This window comes from Mycteria americana, chromosome 2 (genome assembly GCF_035582795.1).
Source record: "Mycteria americana isolate JAX WOST 10 ecotype Jacksonville Zoo and Gardens chromosome 2, USCA_MyAme_1.0, whole genome shotgun sequence".
In the NCBI taxonomy this organism is placed as follows: domain Eukaryota; kingdom Metazoa; phylum Chordata; class Aves; order Ciconiiformes; family Ciconiidae; genus Mycteria; species Mycteria americana.
Window position 1 is genome coordinate 133,737,861 of NC_134366.1, and position 7,724 is coordinate 133,745,584.

Below are 7,724 nucleotides of genomic sequence, written 5' to 3' on the forward strand. Positions count from 1 at the left end.
TTATTTCTGACAGAGCTAGCTTCTGCATTTCAGAAAACAAAATAAGGATTTATACACCCAGTTTATGATATCCTTCTTTAAAAAAAACTCCATCAGAGCCTTAGGATACCACCATGCGATAAAAATTGTTATGAGTTTTCACCTAGGTGAGACCTCCTATTGAATTCTTTACAGCAAAGATTTCAGCCAGAGAGGTGAGTGAAGTTCTTCAAACCTTATAAACTGAGAAAACAGAGGAGACCTTGATTTATCAATGTATGCAAGAAATTTTGAAGCTAACTTTGGGATTCTTATTAGAAATGCCCTACAATTAGACCATCAAAAGCCTGTGAAGCTATTTCCCTGTACTTATATCAAAAGGATAACAGGTCAGCTTTCCTTAGATTAAAAAAAAAATCTGAAAAAAACCCCAAAATACAAGTGCTGTTTCACGTTTTTGGTCACTTGATGGCACTAAACTAACACTGTATACATATTAATCACCAATAGCATAAGATTATTTCTGTACCAGTGTATTTTTTTTTAAGGCTTGGCCTGATTAAGGTGCTTTGTTTTGTTGAGGGCAGATTTCAGACATAAAAGAGATTAAAAAATACACAAACATAAAACCAAGAAACAGTTGTGAAATCTGGCTGGCTGTGTTCCGTCTGTCTTGTTAAAGTTCATGACATACTACAAATACCACAACGTGATAGAATACATAGCATTTCTGAGCAAAACAAAAGTCCAGTTTTCCATGCCAAAGACCAAACCAAGCCTTCCAGTGTAAAATCTGAGAGAAATATCTGCAAACTTTGGACAGTGGCATTTCCACCAAAATGTGTGGCCATCAGGTGGCCACCTACCTGAGGCAGAGCACGTGGACATCCTGGCCTTCTGCATGTCTCAGTATCTACAGGGAAACTGGCAATATTTCAGGGCTAAATGTTGGGCTCGTGTACATGCAGAGGTGAAGCAAGGGACAGCTTTGCTTGGATGGTCTCAGGCATGTAATAGGAAGCTCCTGGTGTGATAGATGGCTTAAGAAGGGACTGCAGCCCACTGTGTCTCCCAGTAAAGGCACCTCCTCACGGTCTGTCCAGCAGAATGTCTGTATTATTTTTATTTGTACTTGGAAACCTGAGACCTGAGAAATCTTCAGCTAAATGGAGCCTTTTTTGGGACTTTTCAGGATGTGATTAGAGTAGTAAGGGAACATTTTTATTTGATTGTCAGAAGTTTTGAGCTTTCAAAATACTTTCCCCTCCTACAAAGGGAGGAAAAACAAAATTTTTGAAAATTTTCACAGGTCAGCAATCAAGAATGCTTTCGTTGGATCAAAGAACATACTTTATTCCGACAATGCCTTTTCCCTGGATGTTTTCAACTTCTTTTTCAACAGGAAGTTACATAGATTTCAAAACCTCCAAAAGTTTTGAAAGATTTTTTTACAACCTCCAAAGGCAACCTCTTATTTTGGAAACCTAAAGCAGGATATTTCAGCAAGTTGAAAAGGCGGAGAGGGGACTTTTTTTTTTCTTTTTCAAATGGGGATTCCATTCAAGCCTTTCCCATAAATAGGTTTTAATGAATCAGTAAACACAACAATTTGTGGCACAAAATTCCCAGGCAGCTCTAGAAATGATGCTGCAGATGGCTGCTCTCCCCCTTTCTCGCAGCACTCCTGAAAGAGCAGTTGTGACTGACGGAGCAGCGCTTGCACAGAGGGACTTTCATAGAGCTGAGGATGGGAAATCCCATGATGTCAGATGCGCCTGTCCTAGCTTAAGGGGAAGGAAATGTGGTCATTGTATCTTAAGGCAATGTTTTTTCTTTTGTCAATTTTTACAGTTAGAGCCTTTTTTTTTTTTTTTATGTGTTTCCATTCTTCTTTTATTACCTATTACATTTTCATCTACTTGCAGCATGGGAGACTTGGATGGTACTCATACTGAGGGGGAAAAAAATCTCCATGACTTCACCACTTCTGGAGCATTTATCTGCAGGTTTTTTCATTGTTGTCATTGTCTAACTGCTGCAGAGAGAGGGTCGTAATGGACTTCACTTTCTCATGTCCTCATACTTTCCTATCTTCAATGATTCTACAACTGTCAAGAAGTATGGTGCTTTCTGGGAGTTTTGTGGACTTTGCAACAGCTTCAGTTAAGTGGAAGATTTGCAACGTGCCAGCCAGTGAATCCATTGTGAAAATTTTGATTGGATTTGTCATCTTGTGTGTCCTTAACCATGTTAAGCTTGAGGAAAGGGGTTGGCGAAAGCATTGCAGTGATTTCCACAGTATGCAAAGCCAATTTCTGCCCTCCCTTCTAGTCATGAAAGTTAATGGCTTTCCACAGGAGGTAACTGAGGACAAATTTGGCTTTCTTAGCTTAAAAATACCTTGTTTTCATGGCTATCTGATTATGTACTCACTAAATTTAATCCAACTACAACAAACTGAATCTGTTCATGAAGTTGGATAAATGTGAGCTAAGCTAATATAAACTATGTGAAAAATCACACTGTTCTATGCAGTACCAGTCAAACAGTATTTGAAAAATATATGGAAATATAGAAATATGTATGAAAATCTTCTCAAAAATAATAGATGCAGGTCTAGTTTTTAGGTGCAGATCTAGATTTTTACATGGTAAATAAAAGCATAGGATCTCAAGCCTAAATTCAAACTTGCAAACTCACTGCCAGAGAAACAAAGAAGAGAAATGAGGAAAAGCTCAAGAAATCCTCCTTTCAAAATCACACACTGTGATGTAAGTTTTCCACTATTACATGTCTTAGTCTCTTATGCTTCCCATACATGTGCTGGAATCACATAACACAAAGCCTAATTTTTTTATAGACCTGGTAAAAAATGATCATAATTTTATCACAGAATCATAGAATTGTTTGGATTGGAAAAGACCTTTAAGATCATCAAGTCCAACCATTAACCTACCACTGCCAAGCCCACCACTAAGCCATGTCCCTAAGCACCACATCTACACGTCTTTTAAATTCCTCCAGGGATGGCAACTCAACCACTTCCCTGGGCAGCCTGTTCCAATGCTTCATAACCCTTTCAGTGAAGAAATTCTTCCTAATACCCAATCTAAACCTCCCCTGGTGCAACTTGAGGCCATTTGCTCTTGTCCTATGGCTTGTTACTTGGGAGAAGAGACCGACCCCCACCTCTCTACAACCTCCTTTCAGGTAGTTGAAGAAAGCGATAAGGTCTCCCCTCAGCCTCCTTTTCTCCAGGCTGAACAACCCCAGTTCCCTCAGCCGCTCCTCATAAGACTTCTGCTCCAGACCCTTCACCAGCTTCGTTGCCCTTCTCTGGACACGCTCCAGCACCTCAATGTCTCTCTTGTAGTGAGGGGCCCAAAACTGAACACAGTATTCAAGGTGCGGCCTCACCAGTGCCGAGTACAGGGGCACGATCACTTCCCTACTCCTGCTGGCCATGCTATTTTTGATACAAGCCAGGATGCCGTTGGCCTTCTTGGCCACCTGGGCACACTGCTGGCTCTTATTCAGGCAGCTGTCAACCAACACGGCCAGGTTCTTTTCTGCCAGGCAGCTTTCCAGCCACTCTTCCCCAAGCCTGTAGCGTTGCATGGGGTTGTTGTGACCGAACTGCAGGACCCAGCACTTGGCCTTGTTGAACCTCATACAATTGACCTCAGCCCACGGATCCAGCCTGTCCAGATCCCTCTGCAGAGCCTTCCTCTGCTCAAGCAGATCAACACTCCTGCACAACTTGGTGTCATCTGCAAACTTACTGAGGGTGGCACTCTCCAGATCATTGATAAAGATATTAAACAGAACTGGCCCCAAAACTGAGCCCTGGGGAACACCGCTTGTGATGGCCGCCAACTGGATTTAACTCCATTCACCACAACTCTTTGGGCCCGGCCATTCAGCCAGTTCTTTACCCAGCAAAGCGTGTGCCCGTCCAAGCCATGAGCAGCCAGTTTCTCCTGGAGAATGCTGTGGGAAATGGTGACAGAGGCTTTACTAACATCTAGGTAGACAACATCCACAGCCTTTCCCTCATCCACTAAGCGGGTCACCTTGGCATAGAAGGAGATGAGGTTGGTCAAGCAGGACCTGCCTTTCATAAACCCATGCTGGCTGGGCCTGATCACCTGGTTGTCCTGTACGTGACGCAAGCTGGCACTCAGGATGATCTGCTCCATAACCTTCCCTGGCACCAATGTCAGACTGACAGGCCTGTAGTTCCCCAGATCCTCTTTCCAGCCCTTCTTGTAGATGGGCATCCCATTTTCTAACCTCCAGTCAACTGGGACCTTCCTGGTTAGCCAGGACTGCTGATAAAGGGTTGAAAGTGGCTTGGTGAGCACTTCTGCCAGCTCCCTCGGTACCCTTGGGTGGATCCCATCCAGCGCCATAGACTTGTGTGTGTCCAAGTGGTGTAGCAGGTCGCTAACCATTTCCCCTTGCATTATGGGGGCTTCATTCTGCTCCCCGTCCAGCTCAGGGGCTGGGTACCCAGAGAACAACTGGTCTGGCTATTAAAGACTGAGGCAAAGAAGGCATTAAGTACCTCAGCCTTTTCCTCATCCTTTGTCACTATGTTTCCCCCCACATCCCATAAAGGATGGAGATTCTCCTTAGCCCTCCTTTTGTTGCTAATGTATTTATAGAAACATTTTTTATCGTCTTTTACAGCAGTGGCCAGTTTAAATTCTAGTTGGACTTCTTTAGCCCTTCTAACCTCACAACATCTTTGTAGTCCTCCTGAGTTGCCTGCCCTTTTTTCCAAAGGTTATAAACTCTCCTTTTTTTCCTCAGTCCCAGCCAAAGATCTCTCTTCAGCCAGGTCGGTCTTCTTCCCTGCTGGCTCGTCTTTTGGCACATGGGGACGGCCTGCTCTTGCGCCTTTAAGATTGCCTTCTTGAAGAACGTTCAGCCTTCCTGGACTCCTTTGCCCTTCAGGACTGCCTCCCAAGGGACTCTGTCAACCAGTCTCCTCAACAGGCCAAAGTCTTTTAATTACATGTGAAGGTTTGGTTATGGTTGTATGTATGTAGCTGAGAAACCGCTCTCTCCTTATGTTGCTGAAGTATGATCATTTTCCAAATTGTCTTTTGGTCATACAGCATAAATTGAGTTGTTTCTTCTTTTATAGATTTCTAAAGAGCTTTAAAAAAATTGCAAGAGTAATCAATCTGTAAAGATTTGAATCAAAAATCTAGCATTCACTGAAAGGGCTATTAGAGGGACTTTCAGGAAGATGGACACAGGGACGCTCAGTGGGTTTGCCTGGCTGAATGGCATAGGCACTGCTGCCTTGCCCCTCTGTGTCTTCATGGAACCCCATGATCCTTATTCAAACAGATTTACATTACATTTCTACCTGAATAAAATGGGATAAAATGCAGAGGTGGCTGTGACTCAACCAAAAACACTCCTGGAGACTCCTAGGGAGACCTCTCATGTCCACTCACTCCACTACTTATTCCTTTTAGCCCTGATCAGCCATTAGCTACGTAACTGGGCAGATCCACAGCTCTGCTGTATTCAGTTCTATCTTCTCTCTTATCATTATGTACACTCAGGTATGCTAAGATTTATGCATCTGACATGTTTAGCCTAACTAACTCTTCATTGCAAACAATTTAGTTATAGGCCTTACTAGTTGAAGAATGTGCTCATCAGAGCTTCGTAATAAAACTAAAGATAAAATCTTGGTCTCAGTGGATAGGTTCATATTGAGTCTTGAGGGACAGCCCTAGCAAGGCTGAAGTTCACAGCTCATCCATCCAGCAAACCTGGCCCCAGCAGTGGCTCCCCCAGAATACACAGGAGCCTGCATAATACTTGGTTGCTTGTGAGACGCAAACATTAAATACAACTAAAGACAAGGATTTAATTAATCATTAAATTCAAGGAAGTGGATGGCAAAGGGGTCAGCACAGAAAGCAATCCATCGGTGTCAACAGTTAGGGAACTGGCAGATCTGGGAGTTCAGTGTCGCCTCAGGCTGCTCTTGGAAGATGCAGACATTGAGATTGATGGCAAAAATCACGTTGCTGTCACCTTCTAATTCTGATCATCCTTGTGTCTGAGTGTAAAAGAGGGAAGGAAATCATTGCAACCTCTTCTGCCTTGCAGAGACTGAAGAGACTCTGTCCATATGATTTTGCTCATTCTCTACTCTGTAAACATTTCCACCGACTTCAGTAGAAGTCAAAATCGGGGAAGTCCAGCTTTAACGTCTTTTTATGCCCACAACCTTCCCTTCACAGAGCTTACTCATTTTCACAAATTCACAGACTATATTTTTACTAATAATAAAAGAAAAAAATTTAGTTACAGACTTCAAACAAATTATTAGTGCATGAGTACTGAAGGCTGAATTCAATACAAAGAGAAAAAAAGTTGTGAAGCAAGATATTAAGCTACTTCAGCTTGGCATAGGTCCCCTAACATAAGTGGAGCTCTGCTGATTTACCCAAACTGAGAATCTGGCCCGTTAAAATTTAAAAATAAAGCTACAGGTACCTACAAAATTTGAACTTTGTACTTTGAAATACAAGGCAGACACTTTATCCATGGGTCTGTGCAGTTTTTGGTTGAAATCCACTGGAATTTAGACATATTATTTTTGGCCACTGGAAAGTGCTCATATTGCTCCATGAAAGAAACAGAAACATGTTGTGAATTCAAAAGAAAAATTAATAGAAAATTTTCTAAAAATAATTAAAATAAAGAAGGCTATGGAGTTCACACAAAGTGCATTCCTTCACCCCAAATTAGCAACTGTGTGCATGAAGATCTGCTCAAGAATTCAGAATTAATTTAGCTGTCTTCCCTTAGGAATTAAGTGTGGTAACAGAGGCAGCAAAGATTCCCCCCGCCCCTCTTTGCTAACTGTTCATTTTCCTTTTAATATCTTAATTCCAGTGCTGAATAGTGTGTGCAATTTTGGGAAGGCTTCATCTTTACCAAAGAGTTGGGTGTGTTGACTGTGCAGTACCTCAGTGATACCCATCCTTTCTGCCTTTGCAGCTCCTCTGTTTGCTGAGGGATCCCCCTCCTCTGCAGCCCCACGTACCAGCTCTCTAAAGAATATACACAAAGGCTCTCTAAAGAATATACCCCTGGAAATGTTATACAGGTAAATTGAACTGACCAGCCAGGCCATGGATCACAGATTGGAGATGTCTATGAGGCCACACACAGTCCCATAACTCAGAGCTGATAAAAGGGGTAATTTTCCCATTGTCATGGGTTAAGCATGACAAAACGGGAGTTTTGACTTTTCAGTGAGCAGTGGAAATCAGGAATAATTAAATCAAAGTTAATGGTCTCAGGTGGAAAACTGAACAGAGGATGTACGTACCCAGATAAACATACACGCCTGAGTCCTGCACTCTTCAGCCACTGGCAGCCATGGAAGTGTTTAACACACATCTAGCCAGCTACATAACAGGAGTCATGGAGGAAAGTCGTATCTGATCATCCGCACTGCTTGATGACTCAGTAGACTGCTGGCATGATTTTGTCCTGTGCCAAACAGCATGCTCTGCCGTAATGGTCAAATTCGTATTTGGGGTTTGGAGATGTTAAGGACCATTCCCAAAAGGGCAGTATGAACAAGAATGACAAGACTTGGCTCCCTCCACCCTTCTCGGTTCTGCAAAACTGTACTAGCAGCTTTAGTACTCTCAAACATGTCACCATATCAAACCCAAGGCATGCAACCCTAATTTTATTTT